The sequence below is a fragment of the Eutrema salsugineum genome, unplaced genomic scaffold (assembly GCF_000478725.1).
Source record: "Eutrema salsugineum unplaced genomic scaffold, Eutsalg1_0 scaffold_11, whole genome shotgun sequence".
Taxonomy (NCBI): Eukaryota; Viridiplantae; Streptophyta; class Magnoliopsida; order Brassicales; family Brassicaceae; genus Eutrema; species Eutrema salsugineum.
Window position 1 is genome coordinate 8311137 of NW_006256901.1, and position 21490 is coordinate 8332626.

The 21490-nt window shown below is 39.2% G+C and overlaps 1 non-coding gene across 1 annotated transcript; it reads left to right on the forward strand.

The window, feature by feature from the left end:
- Nucleotides 1-734: 734 nt before the first annotated feature.
- LOC112090006 lies at nucleotides 735-841 on the forward strand. The gene has a single exon (XR_002901365.1). It is a non-coding gene; the product is annotated as a small nucleolar RNA R71 (small nucleolar RNA).
- The last annotated feature ends 20649 nt before the right edge of the window (nucleotides 842-21490 follow it).

The window sequence follows — 21490 nt, forward strand, 5'->3', positions numbered from 1 at the left end:
TTATAAGAGTACTACACTCTTTGTTTTGTTTCTTGCTGACCCTTGAAAATCTGTTGTAGGACTCCATTCAAATAAAAATCTTGCTGTTGAGAGATACCTTGCTGACCTTGATTCTGTCCAAAACCAGGTGGGTATGACTTCTTAGCTTGACGCTCTCTTGATTGTTGGAACTATTACCCTGATTCTGAGCAACTCCTTGCTGAGCATAACTCTGCTTCCTTTGGTAGGTACCCTAAAACTGATTCATGTTTGTATATCCCTGATTCTGAGCCTACTGTGGTGGATATACCTGATCTTGAGGGTTTGCAACATTGGTACTTCTATATGAGAGATTTTGGTTGTTGTAATTGTTAAACCTCTGGGAATCTGTTCTGAACCCTTATGTAATTCAGTTCTTCCTGAGAAGCACACTTCTCTTGGACATTATCAAAGCATTATTGTTCATCAAACTCCCCAACAAAGTGTATTGTTTTTTGAGAAGCAACCAATACCTTGTTTAATTTATTTTGAAGCTTCATGTTGTCTTTCTTCATTCTCTGCTCTTCATTAGAACGTTCTCCTTTGTAGGAGCGATCATAATGTTTTCCATATCTATCATTTCTTTGAGCTAGATTCTCCACAAACTGCATGGACCTCCTTTGCAAGAAAGTTTCCATTAGATGCAGTGTCCAACTGATTCCTGATCTTGGGCAAGGCTCCTCTATACAAAGTAACTGAGTTAAGAAGAATCAGAGAAACCATGGTGAGGACATTGGTTTGTATTTTCTTTGAATCTCTCTCATGCTTCACTAAATGACTCATTATGCTTTTGCGTGAAGGAGGAGATCTCATTCCTCAGCTTTGTTGTTCTTTAGGTAGAAAAGAGCTTTGCTAAGAAGGCTTTCTTGCACTGGTCCCAGGTTTGAATGGATCCCCGAGGTAAGTTCTTCTCCCATTGTCTTGCTTTGTCACCTAGAAAGAATGGAAACAACCTGAGCTTGAATCCATCTTCTGAGATCCCATTGATATTAGTTAAGTTGCACACCCTGTCAAACTGGTCAAGGAGATCTAAAGAATCCTCCATTGGCAGTCCATGGAACTTGTTATTCTGAACCATGTTGAGAAGACTAGCCTTGACGTCAAAATTATTGTCTTCCACAGCTGGTGCCTGAATCCTGATAACACTTGATTTTGACCACTTTTATAAGTCATATTAATGTCTTATGCAGGTGTTTTAACTCTGTTTTTCAATGGTTTTTAAAGTGTTTTAATGTTTTCGAGTTTTAAAAACCTTTTCAGGAAAATTGGACTAAAGATGTGTAATTTGGAACAAATGAGCAATTATGGGTAAATGCATACCTTCAGAAGTATGACAATCGATGAAGGCCTTTTCACCGTCTGTTCATCTCCAAAATTTGAGACAACATAGAGGATACAACCAGATTTCTAATGCAATTAGTTTGGACACAATCCAACAATTAGATCTTCAGATACTCCCGATGCACTAAAGATAGAAAATGCAGTTTCGAAGGAGACCACGAGCCGGGACCACGACCAAGCCATGTTTTCCCGCAGATACAAGCACCGCGACCGTGGCCAGACAACGTTCACTTCCCAGATGACCTAATTCAGGCCCAAGTTCATTCCTTTCATTAATTGTGAAGCCCTAAGTGTCCAAGACGACTCCAGAAGCTATAAATACCTCCTTTAGGTCATTTTAAAGAGGGAGACTGGGATTTTCGTTAGTGTGCCTCAATTTTACAGAAAACCTAGAGAAAGGAGCCATCTTTGAAGAAGGAGCCGCCAAGGAGAGCATCATCGCGCCTCCATCTGCAACTCTGTTTTATCGTTTTTCTTCTTTGTTCTTTTTAATTTCCAGGAACTTTAAATACACTATGATGTTTACTTACGCCATGTCTGAGTAGTTTCCCAGTTGGGTGTAAAGGGATTTTTCAAAGGGATTTTCGTATGTCTTTATTATGAATCGCTAGATTTAGGATTAATAATCTTCTAGATGTTCTTCGTTTACCTTATTACTTATTGCATGATTCTCTGCTGGCCACTTAGAATTCTATCTAGATATGATATGTTGCGAAAGTTTGCATTGATTGTCTGACCTAGGGTGAAACGAGCAATTCTACCATAGGAGTGGAAATCTACCTAAGAATGAGCTGTGAATGTTGATGGGTCTTGTTCAATCTATTGAATCTACTCCCTTCCAGGACCAGAGTGAAAACCTACTGGTCAGGATTGCGAGAGATAGTTGTTTAGTGCTACGAAAGTAGGCTAATACCATGCCTCGAGTTCTAAAACATATGTAGTCGATTACCTTTATCATATATATCTGTTATAGGTTTAGTCCATGAATCCCTGCGAATACCCTTAAGCCTAACGTCCATTTTTAATTGTTTACAACCGTCGATTTTTACTTGCTTTCACTTACTTTCATTTTCAATTGCTTTTTACTTGCTTTCTAATTTAGATTTAGTGACACCCAAAACAAAACCCCCAATTTGTTTAGTTCTAATCTGATTTAAGCATTAGCGTGAATTCATACTGAAACAACTAAGTCTTTGTGGATCGATACCCTAAGTATACAACGCACATCTGTGCACTTGCAGACATTTAGGGGTTATAAACTTAAAACCTGAAGCTTAGTAAAACCGACAACCCCGTTTCTATTGCATCAAATCCCTTGTCTGTTGGTGTGGACATTAGCAGCATCATTAGCTCCGACCAAAATTGGATTCCTTTGTGCTTGATGTGCTTTACGTGCAGCTTGTGGTGGTTTGTGCACTGGTGCAGCCTGTTTCTGTCTATTCCCCTGACCCTGATTTACCTGAGCCTGTTGCTCAACTCTTTCTTGCTCTTCTTCCATGCCTAGCCTCTGTAAGTGTTCAGCCCTTTCTATGTCTCTTCTAATGCTCATTTCCAAATGGTGAATGTTGTCTATGTAGGACATTATCAGATCACAACCCCTGCTCCTAGTGTTCATACACATGGAAACAAAGACAGAACTTGAAAAGGAATTCGTAGAACAAAAAAAAATGACTTGATCTAAAGAAGATCAAAAGAACTAATTCTAAAACAGATTACACCCGACAACGCTTCCAAATTGATATTAGGGTTTTTACTGCTAACAGGTTCAGTTAACCTTAAGATGATGTAGTACTTAAGGGTCAATCCAGGTGTGAAGTTCTAGACACTTAATCTATGAGGATCTAACTTAATCCAAATCAACAAAGTGAAATAACTAAGAAGTGATCTAGACTATAGCTAAACAAGTAAACTAACAATGATTCAAGACTAATTAAGCAAATAAAAAAAACAAGCAAATGATGATTTTAAAGATGATAAAAGCTAAGGTTCTAGACATGATAGTGGATAAGGGTGTTTTTGATGCGAAACTAAGATGTTAAGACAAACAATCAAACAATTCCAGTTAACTTAGAACTCTAAGCAAGACTAATCCTTTCCCAAGGTGTTAATCACAATATTAATCAGCATTCAAACCTAATTCTCATTAGTGTAATACATATTAATATGCATTAGATTCAGTTTTAAAATGTTATTTACACCTTAAACAAACATTCCCATGGTGAATAAAGCATAAACCTCTAAATAGCTTGTTCAAGCATTTCATCAAACACTTTGTGGGTGGTGAAATGCCTAAGTTCTAGACAAAACTAAATATTAGAGATCTAGCTTTAAGAATAGTTATTTAGATAAAGGAAATTGAATGATCTAACTCCTAAACACCTTAATCTAACATCTAGGCACCCTAATCTACATATCTAGAACCTTATAAAAAGATCACCAATTATAATCAACAACTATTTTCTTTGCAATTAGTGATGTTAATCATGATTAGAAGTTTATATGAAAATAAAAGATGATAAAAACAGCTTTAAATTGATTAAACTCAAAGATATCTCTTTAACAAAGTAGAGGTTTTCACAAACAATGCAATGAACTAAAGGTAGAATTAAAGATGTCTTGGTTTTTAGCCCTAAAACATATATATAGTGGAGCACTTCGAACTGGGTCAGCCCGGAACAAACCTATTCCTTAACCGGTCTTGTTGGATCTTGGTGTCTTGTACACGCCTCCTCTGCAGTCTCTTCAAGTCATGGCATGAACCCGTGGCAACAAAATCTGGGTCGAAGCATGAAGAACATGCATTGCCACACCTTGTATCTCTCTCGTGGCTTTGAGCCGCGGCATGGTGTGAATGTTTCCGCAAGTGTTGGCCAAAAACATAATTAAGCCGTGGCCTGGTCTAAGATGTCTCCTGATTCTTTCACAGGTTGCCATGGGCTGGTTCCAAGTCGTGGCATTGAGCTGTGGCACTAAAATTTGCTTTGCCACGAGTGAATCTGGAGCCGTGGCGTTGAAGACGTGGCCTGCTGCAAACAATATTCTTCATGATGCCACGGGTTCATCAAGTCGTGGCACTAACTCGTGGTTCCTCCAATACTTAACCAAAATCTTCATGCCAAGCAAAACACTCAGAAGCTTGAATACTTAGTTGTTTGGGGCAGAAGTTGTTGTTCTTGTCACCACGGGTTGATCAGATCGTGTAATTAAATTGTGGCATGCTCTCGAGGTGTGGCAATCACTCTGCCACGGGTGAGTTCAGGTCGTGGCATCGAGCTGTGACATGTCTCAGCAATTAACCATAAACCATCCAAAGAATAAGCTGATTCCGGGAAGACATGTGTGCATTTGAACCCGTATAACTCTCGACCAGTGATCTAGATCGACTGCTTCAAACTCCATGAGACAGGTTACTCAGTGGCCTACAACATTTCTGAAGAACTTCGACGCATTCAGAGAGATGATGAACTTCGTCCGAGTGGTTCTTTGAGCCGCATCGATTTGGCTTGGAACTTGACTGCGAGGCAGGTATGTGTTCCAATGGATGTATATTTCAGGTCACTAATGAAAACCAGCTGATTCCAACTGCATAAGAAATATGGCTCGACCCTATACAACTTTGATGAAGAGGTTGGAGGCTAAAATGAAGTGAATTTCCTCTGTTCTTGGTGATCTTCGAAGCATATCAGCAGCTCAGGAAACATATTCGAGAGTCATGTACTGCGGTATGCGTTTGGCCGAGAGTCCTTGCCAGCGGTACGTGGATTTGTCCGAGAAGCATCGACTCGCAGTACACAAGTTGGCCGACATGCATTTTTTATCGTTTCTTCATCTTTTTCCACATTCTCATCACTGGTATCCCCCCCCCCCCCCTTTGTTCTAAAACAGCTCCAAAGTACATGAATAACACTTATAACATGCAAAGACTAACTTGGACCTAATGCAATCCCTATAAAAGCTAAAACAAAGACTAAACACTGATAAATCTATCTATAATGCATGCATGGGTGATGCATGCTAGGGTTAGCGGGTCGCAAATAAGTTTTGAATTTATAAAACCCTAGTATCCTGCAAGTGCAGAGTCGTGCGGTGTAGTACTTAGGGTGTCGATCCACAGGGAGGATGTCTAATCTGCAAAAACTTCAAACTGGGATAAGTAAGCGAAATAATAAACTCAAGGGGGTTTTTGTTGGTTTTGGTGTTAACGGTAAAAGAAAAAAAAAATAAAACTAGACCTAATTCTAAACTAAATCGATAAGGGACTAATAATGAAATAAGGTTGAGTTGCTAGGGACAATCTGGGGGATGCTCGATTCAAACTAGGGTTCTAAACTCATAGGGGTCGACACAGACTTCTTCTGTTTACCCTAATCGATATCTAAGTATCTTCTGACTAGTATTAGGTAGAATATCTTAATCTGTTTCTAGTATCTGCATGGAACTAGAATAGGCACTTGTATGGCTAACCAATTCTCGTCACCTTAACTAACTAATCACTTAAACTCAACAAGTAGCTTTCGTCTCTTGCCGAGAGTAAGATCATGCATTACTAATAGAATTTGTTTTTGCTCACATCTTCTCTATAGGTAGCTTTCGTCTCCTACACTGACTATGTTCTTCCGAAGCTATGTCCGATAATCTGGTATATCACTCTCATGGCTCTGATTAATCCTAGGTTCAGAGATTATTTCATGACTCTAACCTCATGCATTAGATCCAACTTAGAAGAGATGAGTGCTTAAAACTCAAAAACTACTCTAAGATGATGCAGGAAAGATAAAAAAATATGAAAGATGCATAAACTGAAAATAGAAAAGATAGATAAAAAGAAAGAAGGAGATAAGTCAAAGGTTCAATGGAAGAATCCTTCTATCCTTCGCATAACCGTAAGAAACATAGTTTGGTGGCTAAAAAACTCATGAAAGGAGCACAAACCCGATTAGGGCTGCTAAGAAATGTATTTATAGGTCTTAAGGTCTTCTTTAGGGCTTCTGCGAAGAGAAATGATAAAATGGGCTTGATGTTGGGCCTTGGGGCCGAGTTGTGATGCACCGCGGGTGAGAGTCTTTCGAGGCTGGTGAAATGATATTCCACCGCCGGTGAGAGTGTTCTGAAACTGGTGAATTGGGGCAACTTTCTCTTCATGTATCTTTTGATTGCATTGTTGGATTGTCCTGATGTAAGGTGATAACACCGTATTTTGACCACTTTTATGGATCGTTTTGAAATACTTTTTCTATGTTTTTAATTGCTTTTAAGTACTTTTATTACGTTTTTCTAGTATTTGTAGTTTCAAGACTCTTTTCAGGAAACTTAGGGAAAAGCTTAACAAAATGGATAGAAAACCAGATTTCAGCTCAGAGTCAAGCCGTCAGAAGTTCACCCCTGAATGAAGGCCTTCTCACCGTCTGATCCAGCTCAAATTTGGAGGCCTTCAAGATGGAAGTATCAGCTTTCCAGTGCACTTTACAGCTTGGCAATCCAACGGTTCAATCAAAAGATACGCGAAGAGCAAGATGTCCTGTAAACCAGCTGGCAAGCACTTCCACCTGCGGCCAACAAGCAATTTCCCGCGGTCAGGAGCATCCCGACCGCGGCAAACCACTCATCCACCGCGGTCACACTTGTCCCGACCGCGGCCAGCAACCTCTGAGCCCAAAAAGCCCATTTCTGAAGCCCACATTTGGAGAAACCCTAAGTGACGTCCAGAGAGGTCTTGAGCACTATAAATACATGTCTTAGGAGCCCTAGAAATCGTGCAACCTGAGGGAACCGAATACCATCTATCATTACTTCATACTTTCATTGTTTTTGCTTTAGCTTTTAGGGAGAGAGAGATTTGTTCTTTCTTTATCAATTTCGGTTTCTATTCTACTTCTTAATATTATGTCTTTGATTTCGTTCATTATGTCTGAGTAGTTTTATTGTTGGGATTAAGGGATTTTTGAAGGGGATATATATGTTCGGTGAGGATTCCATTGGCTATTGAGCTGAATCTTAAAACTTTTTCTTCTGAATTCGTTTTTACTGCATGAGAGTAGTGTCATGAACTACAATCTGATCCAGATGCTTGGTGACACGAAAGTGTTCATCAGGTATCAGATCTAGTTTGGAAGAGCAAAACAAACATAGGAGTGGAAACCTACCTATGGGCGATTTGTGAATTAGGACGAGTCTTAAACATAATGCATCTCTTCTCTTCCAGGGCCAGAGTGGAAACCTACTGGTCAGGGTTGAGAGAGATAGTTGTCTATGATCACGACAGTGGCGTATTCATACGTCCGTGACTCCAGTTCGAAAAGTTTAAGCTAAGATCTTACAAAATTTACTCTCTAGCAATGTTTTGAATCGTTCGTACCCCTGAGAAAACTTTCCTGAACCCCAATGCTTTCTTCTCCATTGATTTACACCGATTTTCTTTCAAGCTTTAGTTCAATATTGTATTTCCTTTTTAGTTCATTTTCATTTAAGCATTAGAATATCCGTTTTTTTATCATTTTTAGTCATTTTCGTTAAGTTTAGTTATTACGCCATTTAATTTCCGTATTCTCTTAAGATTTCGTTTTTAGATTTTAAACACACTACCAAACCCCCACTAAACCGTTTTTGTTCTAGACTTCCTTACTTTAACTTATTTCAAAGGCTTTTTGCAGGAAAAGATCCTCCTTCCTTGTGGATTCGATCCCTAAGTACTACAATCGATCAGATGTGCACTTGCGGCTATTGATTTTAATTAGGGTAAAATTTGACACCCACAACACACCACCATCAAGTTTTTGGCGCCGTTTCCGGGGAAGGCACGCATTTTCTTTTCTGCAAAACCCCGAGAAAGGTTAGTAAATCGACTCTAGAACCCCTTTTCTGAAACTTTCCATTTTTCGGTTATTTTGTTTCCATTTCAGAAGATATGGATCCTATAAATCGAAATATACACTATGAGGAAGTTTTCTATAACACTCCTCAAGCCACCAGACGCAGAGAGAAACATCTACGCGATCTCTACGAAGAAACTCAACCCGAAGACTACAGAACGCTCCAGAAGGAGCCGTACGCACCTCAAATGGAAAACCCTAGATACTCTATGTATCGCCTGCCTCACCAAGTTCTCTAACAAGATGAGAACGTCCAGCTCAGCAACATACTGAGTCAGCTCGAAGGCGTGATCAGACAGTTCATAGAAGCTCAAGCAACCGCTACAACTGCTCTAAACGAAAGGATTGATGAGATATCGAAACTTTTCAATGAAAAAATCGATAACCTAGCCTCGCAAGTCAATTCACTAGAAGAACGTGCAACCAAGGATGCAGCTATGATTGCTAACAGGTTCAACAGCATGGAGGAAGAGCAAGCAAAGCACAACTATGAGCTTCGCAACACCAAAAACAAAGTCATGGACCTGGATTTCAAACTTGATGACGTGGACAAAGCCCTAAACGAAGCCAAGAACGAGTCTTATGACTTTACAGTCGAAGTTTCAGAGAAGGTTTACAAAGTCATCGACAAAACCGAAGAGCTTGACTCAATCATGGACAAAGTAGTCTATGCTCTTGATGAAGTTGAAGAAAAGGTTGAGGAGATCATGCAAGGACTTGGAGAGCAGACTCCAACAACCAAAACTAAAGACTCAAGCCCAGAGAGGAAGTACATCAAGCCAGAAGACCCAGGAGACCACCAAGGAGGCAAAGGAGGAAGCAACAGCAGCAGAGCAACTCGGAGGCAAATCCCCGCGGTCGCGTTGGCTCCGACCGCGGCCAACAGGCGTTCCCCCGCGGTCGTGATGGGTCTGCCCGCGGCCCATGGTCGTTTCCCCACGGTCGCGTCACCTGCAGTCAAGGCCAACCGTAAAAACGTTCCAAAACACTCCCGTTCAGCTCATACAAGCATCTGTACGTCTGGTACTCCTCCTGGGATGACTAAACCACTCCATCAACAACTGGTTTGCTCCATAAGCACCCAAAGATCTGAAGAAGAGGACAAGTCATGGCCTTGCAACATGGCTTTGTCTTGTGAAGATGAGTATGAAGAGCAATACTCTGTAGATGAAGAGTATGGATTGTTTGTAGAAGATCCAAACGCAGGATATTCCTCAGAAGATGACTCAGGAGAAATTCAATGGATCACCAACAACATCAGTAGAGAGAAGCTAATGGAGTTCAACGACGTAGTCAGGTCATTCCCTGCTCATTTAAGCTTTGATGAAATCTGGAAACTTGGTCATTTGCAAGTCTTTTTCAGGTACTGCAAGGAGTCTAATAGATACTTTATGAGAGCTCGATACATGACAACACCAGAAGCAGCTGTCTATGCGATTCACCTCAAAAACCCGGAAGAGTGCAGCCACTACACCAACAAAATCAGCAAGGAAAAGCTCGATGAATTTAATGATGTGGTTCGAAATTTGCCTGAAAGAATCACGTTTGCCAAAGCTTGCAAGGACTTCATGATAGGCCACTACTTCTGTGAGAGCAAAGAATCAATCCCTGAGATAGAAGACTTGTTCATTCATGCCAGAAAAGGTAAACCTGTTCGAACACTTCATAAAATAGAAGGTATAGGTCATTTTCTTATCTCTTGTTCTATTAGAGGAGAAATGTTTAAAAACGTGCTATGTGATTCTGGAGCTTGTCTTAACATGATGTCCAAGGCAATTGCTTTGAGACTTGGTATCAAACACCTGCGCAGGACTAGAGCAAAGATTAGCCTAGCTGACGATTCAAATGCAACACCTCAAGGAATAGCTCATGAAATTCCTTTGAGAATAGGAGATTGCATAGTGCTTGTCGACTTCTACATTGTCGAAACGAGAGATGCAACATATCCAGTGATTCTGGGATGGTCTTTTCTAGCAACTTCCGGAGCTATAATGGACTGGCCAAACCGGAGGATTTCATTTGCTAATATCGACAAAGATGTCTTCACAGAAGCTGTTCCATACAACAGCAAAGCAGGAAAACGTTATGCAACAGAAGAGTTTGAAGAAGAACTTTGGAGTGACGAAGAACCTGCTAAGCAAAGCAAGGAGATGTCAAAAAAGACTTGTCTCAGGACAAGGTCTTCTTCATTGGAATAAGTCACGTCCAACACCAAAAGTCGAGCTAAACGACTTAAAACAGAAGCGCTTAATGGGAGGCAACCCATTTAGGTATTGTTTTCTTTAGGATTTTTCTTTCTTTTTCTTTTGATCTTTTTCTTTTGATCTTTTTCTTTTTCCTAGTTTCAGGTGTTTCTTATAAAACAAAAAAGCCAAAAAAATCAAAAAAAAAAAACCCGAAAAAACCAAAAAGAAGGATGGTACCTGACTGCTCGGCCCAGCAGGAACCAAAGAAAAGCAGGAAGAGGCCGCAATATAAGCCCCCGCGGTCGCAGACGTTCTGACCGCGGGAAACCTACCGTCGGCTGCGGTCGCGTAGTCCTGACCGCGGCCAAGTGCTTGATTGCCGCGGTCGTGCAGCCCCTGACCGCGGCACTTGGTCGTTGACATCCAAGCCTGACCCAAACCACCCCTTTCACCTCGTTTCACCTCACCAATCACCCTCCACCTCATTCATCACCCTCCACCACCTTCATCACCACCAACCACCTTCCCAAACCCCTTCGAATGAATCCGGTTCATCTCCACCAGCATCCCGGATCCAAGTAAGTTCTCTTTGTCCTTACCAATTCGATTATCTATGCATTTTTCTCATCCAATCTCGACTTGTTTCACACTGAGGACAGTGTGATTTAAGTCTGGGGGATGATTTAATCCCTTTCTAACCACTTTTCTTTCATGAGTCTTGCATTATCTACACTTTTTTCATTTTCCTTAAAGTTTTTCAAAATCGGTTTTCAAAACAAAATACGTTTTAAAAGGGAATGGTGAACATGAATCAATGATAGTTGACTGTGTGCTTTAGACTATTCCTATTGACTTGCTCATTCATGATTTAGGACTAGACTAGGCGGTAGCTAAGCACATTTGAAACGAAGTACCCCAGAGGAATTTGAATGATTTCGATTTAGATGAAGGGATACACTAGCTCTGTTTTATTTGGACTTAATTTGGACTTAATTTTCTCATTGAAGCATTAGACCAGGGAAACGAATCATACATTCAGGACTCCTTTATCCTTTTACCACTCTCTATTGATACTGAATGGCTAGTTCATCTTTAGCTAGTTCCCCACCTTAACCAATCCTCTTTCAAACCACATGCACTCTTGTTTTCTATTGTCTTATATGCAGATAAGTGCAAAAACGTTGGAGAGAAAGAGGAACGACGCAGTTTCCAGTCACCAAGGACAGAGACCTGCGATTTGCCGGAAAAGTTCCCGGAAGGATTCAATACAAGAGAAACTCAGTTTGCCTTAGAAAAATCTCAAATTTTGGTACAATCTCGTCCTCTAGTCTCTCTCTCTTTAAAAGACATTTCCTTTCCAAAAAAAAAAAAAAAAACAAAACAAAAAAATCCGAAAATAAGAAAAGAAAGGAAATAAAAGCCTTAGAGAGTCTAGAGAGGTCGAATTTTAAGTCCCAAGGTAACTGGAGTTCGATTCTATGGAGTTTTGGAGATTGTTTTCTGATTCCCGGAAAGAATCTAAGTCTGGGGGAACAGCTGTTTACAACAAAGGAGGAAGGATTATGCAACAACATTTGGCAAGAAGAAGTGATTGAAAACTGTGGTCATCAACAGGTCCTTATCTCTCTTGCGGTTTTGCATATTATCTTGCATCGTCCAGATCTTCAGGTAACCCGAAACACTTTAACTCCATCACTTAAATAGCCTTTTAATGCCAAACGCCGTCTACCGTGGATGATGTCTTTAATGAGAACTCACTATTGAACTTAATGAATGTAGAGAGCTAGTTGACTGAAATCAAGATTTAAATTATTTAAGTTTTGTATGACGGAAAAAGTGGACTAGTATCTCTTGTGCATTAGTGAGAATTTTCTAGACTAAGTTCTGGATTGATGCACTATCTTTGGTCCTAGTTTAGGAGTTCATGTCTATGAGATTTGTGCATTCCCTATTTTTGTTTTCACTTGACCAGCTTAGGCTTTTGCTTTGTTTGAGGACAAACAAAGGTTTAAGTCTGGGGGAGTTGATAACACCGTATTTTGACCACTTTTATGGATCGTTTTGAAATATTTTTCTATGTTTTTAATTGCTTTTAAGTACTTTTATTACCCTTTTTTTTTTGTATTTGTAGTTTCAAGACTCTTTTCAGGAAACTTAGGGAAAAGCTTAACAAAATGGATAGAAAACCAGATTTCAGCTCAGAGTCAAACCGTCAGAAGTTCACCCCTGATTGAAGGCCTTCTCACCGTCTGATCCAGCTCAAATTTGGAGACCTTAAAGATGGAAGTATCAGCTTTCCAGTGCACTTTACAGCTTGGCAATCCAACGGTTCAATCAAAAGATACGCGAAGAGCAAGATGTCCCGTAAACCAGCCGGCAAGCACTTCCACCTGCGGCCAACAAGCAATTTCCCGCGGTCGGGATAACCACTCATCCACCGCGGTCACACTTGTCCCGACCGCGGCCAGCAACCTCCGAGCCCAAAAAGCCCATTTCTGAAGCCCACATTTGGAGAAACCCTAAGTGACGTCCAGAGAGGTCTTGAGCACTATAAATACATGTCTTAGGAGCCCTAGAAATCGTGCAACCTGAGGGAACCGAATACCATCTATCATTACTTCATACTTTTATTGTTTTTGCTTTAGCTTTTAGGGAGAGAGAGATTTGTTCTCTTGAACCCTTGTTCTTTCTTTATCAATTTTGGTTTCTATTCTACTTCTTAATATTATGTCTTTGATTTCGTTCATTATGTCTGAGTAGTTTTATTGTTGGGATTAAGGGATTTTCGATGGGGATATATATGTTCGGTGAGGATTCCATTGGCTATTGAGCTGAATCTTAGAACTTTTTCTTCTGAATTCGTTTTTACTGCATGAGAGTAGCGTCATGAACTACAATCTGATCCAGATGCTTGGTGACACGAAAGTGTTCATCAGGTATCAGATCTAGTTTGGGAGAGCAAAACAAACATAGGAGTGGAAACCTACCTATGGGCGATTTGTGAATTAGGACGAGTCTTAAACATAATGCATCTCTTCTCTTCTAGGGCCAGAGTGGAAACCTACTGGTCAGGGTTGAGAGAGATAGTTGTCTATGATCACGACAGTGGCGTATTCATACGTCCGTGACTCCAGTTCGAAAAGTTTAAGCTAAGATCTTACAAAATTTACTCTCTAGCAATGTTTTGAATCGTTCGTACCCATGAGAAAACTTCCCTAAACCCCAACGCTTTCTTCTCCATTGATTTACACCGATTTTCTTTCAAGCTTTAGTTCAATATTGTCTTTCCTTTTTAGTTCATTTTCATTTAAGCATTAGAATATCCGTTTTTATCATTTTTAGTCATTTTCGTTAAGTTTAGTTATTACGCCATTTAATTTCCGTATTCTCTTTTAAGATTTCGTTTTAAGATTTTAAACACACTACCAAACCCCCAGTAAACCGTTTTTGTTCTAGACTTCCTTACTTTAACTTATTTCAAAGGCTTTTTGCAGGAAAAGATCCTCATTCCCTGTGGATTCGATCCCTAAGTACTACAATCGATCAGCTGTGCACTTGCGGCTATTGATTTCATTTAGGGTAAAACTTGACACCCACAACACACCACCATCATAGGTGCTATGGAAGTTCAGTTGAATCCTCTTGAACGTCTCCAAATTTGAACTGGATCAGACGGTGAGAAGGTCTTCTGAGAATTAACTTCTGACGGTTTGAGTCTGAGCTAAAATTGTGGATTTCCTCCATTTTGTCATGTTTTTCCCTAAGTTTCTTGAAAAGAGTCTTGAAACTACAAACATAGAAAAACTTTGGAAAAAGCATTTGAAATCAATAGTGAAAATGGGTACAAATACGGTGTAATAAAAACTCCTAAAAGTAATGAAAACCTTTGCAAAAGCATTTGAATTCAATAGTGAAAATGAGTACAAATACGGTGTTATCAACTCCCCCAGACTTAGACTTTTGTTTGTCTTCACACAAAAAAAGATCTAAGCTTGAAACAAGCTTTAGACATAAGTCATAGAGAAACCTTTTTTTGTCTTCAAACAAAACAAGATATAAGCTTGGAACAAGCTTTAGAAAGAAGTCATAGAGAACTCAAAATCATCAGAAACCATACTCCTATACCATAATTAAGTTCAATGCATCAATCAGATGTAGCCTAGAAAATTCTCACTAAAATACCAACATAACTAGTCCATTAATCTGTCATGCGAAAATCTACACACTTAGACTTAACTTCTAGTCAACTAGCTCTCTACATTCATTAAGTATATGCGTGAGTTCTCAAGAAATATATCATCCAGGGTAGACAGTGTTTGATAATCGAAAAGCTATTTTAGTAGTGGATTTAAAGTGTTTAGGGTTACCTTTTATCTTCCAGAGGATGCAAGATATTATGCAAAATCGCAAGAGAGGATGGACCTGTTGATGCCCACAGCTTCCAGTCACTTCTCCTTGCTATCTAAGTGTTGCACATCTCTCCTTCTTTGATCTTCTTTGTAATTCCCCCAGACTTAGACTTTTTCGGAACTCATTTAGAACATTACAACTCTCTCAAATAATGATATGTAGGATCCTTAGAACTCATAGCATACCATATTTCTGAGTCTTCAGGATTTAGTGATGCTCTTGGGAAATCTCTTCCACCAATAAAGTACAGTCTTCATCTTCAGTGACTGAAAACTGTGTTGTTCCTTTTCTCTTCGACGTTTTTACACATATTTGCATATAAGACAATAGAGAAACAAATGTGGTCTGAAAGAGATAGGGTAAGGTGGGGAACTAGCTAAAGATAAACTAACCATTCAGGATCAGCAGAGTGTAGTAAAAACAATAACAAGTCCTGAATGTATGATTCGTTTCCCTGGTCTAATACATTTAATGAGAAATTAAGTCCAGATTAAGTCCAAATAAAACAGAGCTAGTATGTCCTGTAAGAAAGAATCTCCATGAATAGAAGTCCTCTGGTGGGAGTTTGTAATGCAAATATTCTAGCTACCGCCTACTCTAGTACTAAACCTTATAAGAGCTATCATAAAGGGATAATGTAGAAGCAAACATGTTGGTTATCATCACAGATTTTTGTCATCATTCCTCGAATGGATTTGTACTTTGAAAATACTTTTTGAAAAATCAATAGTTTTTGAAAAGTTTTTAAAATAAAATCAAAAAAATTTGAAAATTTTTAAAGAAAAATGCAAAATGCATAGACTCATGAAAGAAAAAGGTGGTTAGTAAGGGATGAAATCCTCCTCCAGACTTAAATCACACTGCCCCCAGTATGAAATAAATAAGGCAAAGATGAGAAATAGAATATGTAAGAATTTAAAAGATAAAGAAAAAGAAAACTTACCTGGTGTTTTGGGTGATAGATGAATTGTGGAATGGTTATGGAGGTGATGAGGTAGTGAATGGTAGATGGTGTTTGATGAGGGATGGTACTTGGTCAAATGTGGATTGATTTGAACCAAGGTAGAAGGAAAAGTGGCCAGAATTGGCCAATGAAGCTCGGCCGCAGGTGGAGGGATCGTGGCCATGGTGGAGACAGTGCCGGCAGCAGTTGAAGTGGTCGCGGCCACGGTGGGCCGATGCTTGGCTGCGGGTGCTAAGGTCGTGGCCGCGGTGAGCTCCTTTCTTCTTCTTTTTTTAATGTTTTTGTATGCATACTAAGGCCTGTATAAGATAGAAAACAAAACTACAACAGAAAAAGAAAGAAAAGCTAAATAGATATATACCTAAAAATGGGTTGCATCCCATCAAGCGCTTTGGTTTATAGTCCTTAGCTAGAGTTTTGCAAAGAAGCTAGCTTAGTCTAGTGAAGATCTTATCCTAAAACAAGACTTATTCGAGATCTTCATGTTCTTTCTAGCAGGTTCTTCACACTCCAGAGTTCTTCTGCTTCAAAAGCATATGTTCCTGGGTGTTTTCCTCCTTTGTTCTTGAAATGGGTAGCTTCGAAGAAGATGTCCTTGTCGACATTTGCGAAAGGAACTCTCCAGTTTGGCCAATCCATGATGGTTCCAGCAGTTGCCAAAAAGGGCCATCCTACGATAACTGGATATGAGTCATCTTTGATCTTAACTATGTAGAAGTCAACAGGGGCAATGCAATCTTCAATCCTCAAGGGTATATCTCGGGCTATTCCTCTTGGTGTTGCACTTGAGTCATTAGCGAGGCTGATCTTAGTCCTGGTCCTTGAAATGTGCTTAATACCAAGTCTCAAAACAGTAGCTTTGGACATAATGTTAAGACAAGCTTCAGAATCACAAAAAACATTAGGAAATCTTTCACCTCTAGTATTACAAGAAATAAGAAATTGACATTGGTCTTGGATCTTATGAAGGTTCGAACTGGTCTTTCTTGTGGGTGGATTGATGTATCGAACACAGAGTAGGAATCACAGTAGAAGGCTGCAGCATCAAAGCAGACAATTGATTCTATGTTCAAAAAAAAATTTTGCATGTGTAGGATCTTCCTGGCTTGTGGAGCTTGCAGCATCTAGGTCACTCTTGGTGATCATGTTACATGGGACATGAGGATAAAGTTCTTCTAAACTTTTATCAGTGTCTGGGGCTCGATCCTCTGAGTCTGGGCGAACTTTGGATGTCAGAGATAGTGGTTTGGTTAAAGGGGGCTTGAAAGTGGCTGCAGGTTTCAATGGTGAGGCAGAGAAGTGGATTCACACGGTTGAAGGACACGCACCCGCAGTCAGATGTGGTGCCACCGCGGGTGAAGGATGCGCGGCCTGAGGTTGTCTTGGCCAATACTTCTTCCTCCTTGTCTTGGGTGCCTTCAATGTTGTCATGCACGTCCGTTCCAGGATTCTCTGCAGCTGAGTTAGGTGATTCCTTCTTTTCACCTTGACTATGAACAAAAGAATCCTTCTTATGATTCTCAAAGATCTTCCCACCAAAGAGCTTGTGTCTTCTTGGCACATAGAGAGATAACTGGTTTCTGAATTGGTCTCCTTGGCCTTATGTTCGAGTTTACTTAGGCAAAATTCAATTTCTTGAAGCTCACCATCGGTTTTCCCTCTATTCCATGAGGAGATTTCGCCAGCTTCTTCTGTCTCTTGTTTGACATCCTTGACATCTATTGAGTTTTGAATGATATCATACTTTTGCTTTATTTGCTCTTCCTCATGAGCTTCCATAGTCTCCTTAAGGGCTGCGATATCTTTTCTAGATCTCCTCTTCCAATAATCTCACATGATTGGAGCGATCGTCAATCTTCCTATACAAGGTGGCTGCAGTGACAACTTGAAAATCAAGGTACTGGTTCAGCCTAGCTTCTAATCGATTAAGCTGGAGACTAAATCGAGTATTCTCATAGTTCTGGTGCAGAATTTGATGAGGCAGGGGGTGAGATGGTCGACGGTTCACCAAGGGAGGTGAATAGGGTTCATCTCAGTAACCAAGAGGCTCGCGGCTTCCGTGGTGGTGGTTTGGTTGAGGGATCTGATCCATGTGTCTAGAATCACGCCTGAATGGTGATTCACATTAACAGGGAGCAGCACACAGGTTTTAAAAACTTTGCTCGGGATTAAGGTTTCTCCTTTGTGGGTAATCCATGTCTTAAAAGTCTAAACTAGGGCAAACAGAAAAGAGAGAGTAAAAAGAAAAAGAAAGATAGGGTGTTTAGAATTCAGTATTACTTCCTATGAAGTTTGGCAGAAACTCGACATATATAGCCTCTCCGGCAACAGCGCCAAAAACATGATGCATGCTAGGGTTACCAGGTTGCAAATAAGTTTTAAATTTATAAAACCCTAGTATCCTGCTAGTGCACAGTCATGCAGTGTAGTACTTGTGGTGTCGATCTACAGGGAGGATGTCTAATCTGCAAAATTTCAAACTAGGATAAGTAAGCGAAATAAGAAACTCAAGGGGGTTTTTTGTTGGTTTTGGTTTTTACGGGAAGATAAAAGAGAAAATAAAACTAGACCTAATTCTAAACTAAATCGATAAAGGACCATTTAATTAGGGCAACTTGCTAAGAGTCTTCTGGGACTAGTGAATCAGGGCAACTTGCTCTTCAAGTATCTTTTAGTTGCACCGTTAGATTGTCCTGATGTAAGTTGCTATGGAAATTCAGTTGGATCCTCTTGAATGTCTCCAAATTTGAGCTGCATCAGATGGTGAGAAGATCTTCATTTGAGACTGAACTTCCGATGGTTTGACTCTCAGCTAAAAATGTGGATTTCCTCCAGTTTGTCATGTTTTTCCGTAAGTTTCCTGAAAAGAGTCTTGAAACTACAAACATAGAAAATTTTTACTAAAAACTCCTAAAACTAATTAAAACCTTTGAAAAAGTATTTGAAATCAATAGTGAAAATGAGTACAAATACGGTGTTATCAATGGGACTCTAAACATGGTATAAAATGCATGCTACATATGCAAAGATATGAATATATCAAGAGTTCAAAAATTGGAAAGAAAAAAGAAGGCAAAAAAAAATCGAAGAGAGAAAAATCGAATGCCTCGTCATTAATTATCTCACCATCAAATTATAATATTCTTTGAATTGAAATAGTTTAGGTTACCCTATTTAAACTACTGCAAGAACACAATAAATAAAGTTGTATAAAAAGGTTGGAAGTCACTATGAGAATGCAAGAAAAAGTAAAACTAAGACTAATGAGCGTTTTGTGGTTTCAGTGCAAAGAAATAACAAGCTAAATAAAAACAAATTAAACATATGAACTAAAGGCATCAGGATTCAGGGAATTATTAAAAACCATGAGTTGCAAAACAGAAAATTTGGCAAGAAAAGCATTAAGCATTGTTCTTGAACTCAAATCATGAGACTAAATCAACCTCTTCCCAGGGTATTAAATCCCTATGTACTAGATCTATTGATGCTGCTAGGATTAGGGGGTCGCAGATGAAGTCTAAAATTTTTAAAACCCTAGTTTTCTGCAAGTTTACAGCTGTGTGAAGTAGTACTTAGGGTATAGATCCACAAGGAAGTTGTCTATTCTGCAAAAATTTCAAACTGAGATTAGTAAATGGATTAATAGACTGAGACTTTTTATAGGTTTATTTGGTGTCACAGAAAATTAAAAGTAAAATAAAAATTAGAAAACCTTCATAAACCTAATCGATATGAGTTTAAAATTAAAAGAAAAGTTGGGCTGGCAAAGAATATCTCAATGGATGCTTGATTCATGCTAGGGTTCTAAACTCATAGGGTGATTAGCCTACTCTTGTATGTCTTAATGGATTTCTAAGTATCTACATGAACTAGAATACACACTGGTGTGGTTAGTCAGATGCCATGACCCTAACCAACTAATCACTCAAACTCGACCAGTAGCTTTCGTCTCTGGCCGTGAGAGAAATCATGCATTAACTAAACTGAATTCATTCTTGCTCAAATATTCTCTGTAGGAGCGTCTCCTACAGAGACTATGTTCTTCTGAAGCTATGTATGACAATCTGATACATCATTGTCGTGGCTCTGATTAAGCCTAGGTTCAAAGATTAGTTCATGACTCTAACCTCATGCGTTAAGTACAGCTTAGAAGAGATGATATCTAGAATATGGCAAAAAAAATAATAACAATTCTAATCGAACATGTTGATCCTCTTTGATGGATCCCTTAAAACCAACTACTAAACTACTCTAACATGATGCAAGTAAAAAAAAAAGCATAGTAGATGAATGCACAAACTGAAATAGATAGATAAAATAAGAGATAACAAGGGTTTAAGGAAAGAATCATCAACTCCCTAATCTAAACCTAAAAAAGAAAAGTTTGGTGGCTCAAAAACTCATTAAGGAGCACACACTCGAAATAGGACTGCTAAGATATGTATTTATAGGTCTTCAAGTCTTGTAGTTCGTCCTTAGGACTTTCTTTGAAGAGAATTTCAAAATGGGCTTGAAGTTAGGACTCAGGGCCGAGATAGGCTGTGCCGCGGGTGAGAGTCTTCCAGGACTGGTGGAGTGGAGTTCTACTGTGGGTGAGACATGTGAGGCGCGGCCACATAGGTGTTTGCTGGGGGTCAGCTGAATGTCAGATTAGTTGATGAGACATTTTGATCTTCATGTATTTTTTGATTGAATAGCATGTTAAATTCAATAACTCATGTTATCATATATGGAAACTAACTCATGTTAAATTCAATAACCTAAACATGCATTATAAACAAGTTTGATAAGTTCACAAAACACAATAATATCAACTCCCATTTGTTAAGGATATTTTTACTCATCTATGTTCTATCAGGCACATGGGCGGAGGTACAGAAGACTCAATGGGGTCGAGTGCCCTTACTGTTTATATTTTTTTCTTAAATAATTTAAATAAGTTCAATCAAAAAATTTCACTTTAGTGGTAAAAAAGAATAAATTGTTCCCAACTAAATTTTTTTTCTTGTTTATAAACCTAGGCCCCCAATTAATTTTTTTTCTAGATCTGCCATTGATTAGGCATTCAATCAAACACTTTAGATGAGTCAAATAACCTAAGGTCATAAACTAAGCTGTGGATCATGTTCCAGCAATAAGCTCAACAATAGATGAGAAACCAACCAATAATTTCCTATCTAATAATCATAAACTAGCAATTCATGAATTCCTTTGAAAACCCTAAAATGTAACTGTGAATATATTCACACATGATTGCAGAGAACAAGAAAATGTATATGAGAGAAAACATAATGAAACTCAGTAGATAAATGAACGGGAATAGAAATATTCTCCAAATTTGTCATCAAAAGAGGTTCAAAGATCTTCTCCCAAAGAAAAAGATACAAATAGTCTGTCAAAAATAAGGCGTAGCCTCAAAAGTGACATTAAATAAATAGAATTAGGTCTTTCGTCGGATTATGTCGAGTTGGGTGATTCCAAAGCAAAATTGAAAATCTGAAATTGCCTTCTTTCGTCAGGGAAGTGAATCGATCGATCCCAGAGTGGATCGGTCGATCTGGCTTGAACTGGTTGATCCAGAAAATCCAAACGATCTGAAAATGTGTACAGTATCATTGGATTGAGTGACCCCAAAAGTGAATTGGTTGACCTGTGCTTCCTCTCTGCGCGTGCTTGTTCGGCTCGCCAGACTAGATTGTCAT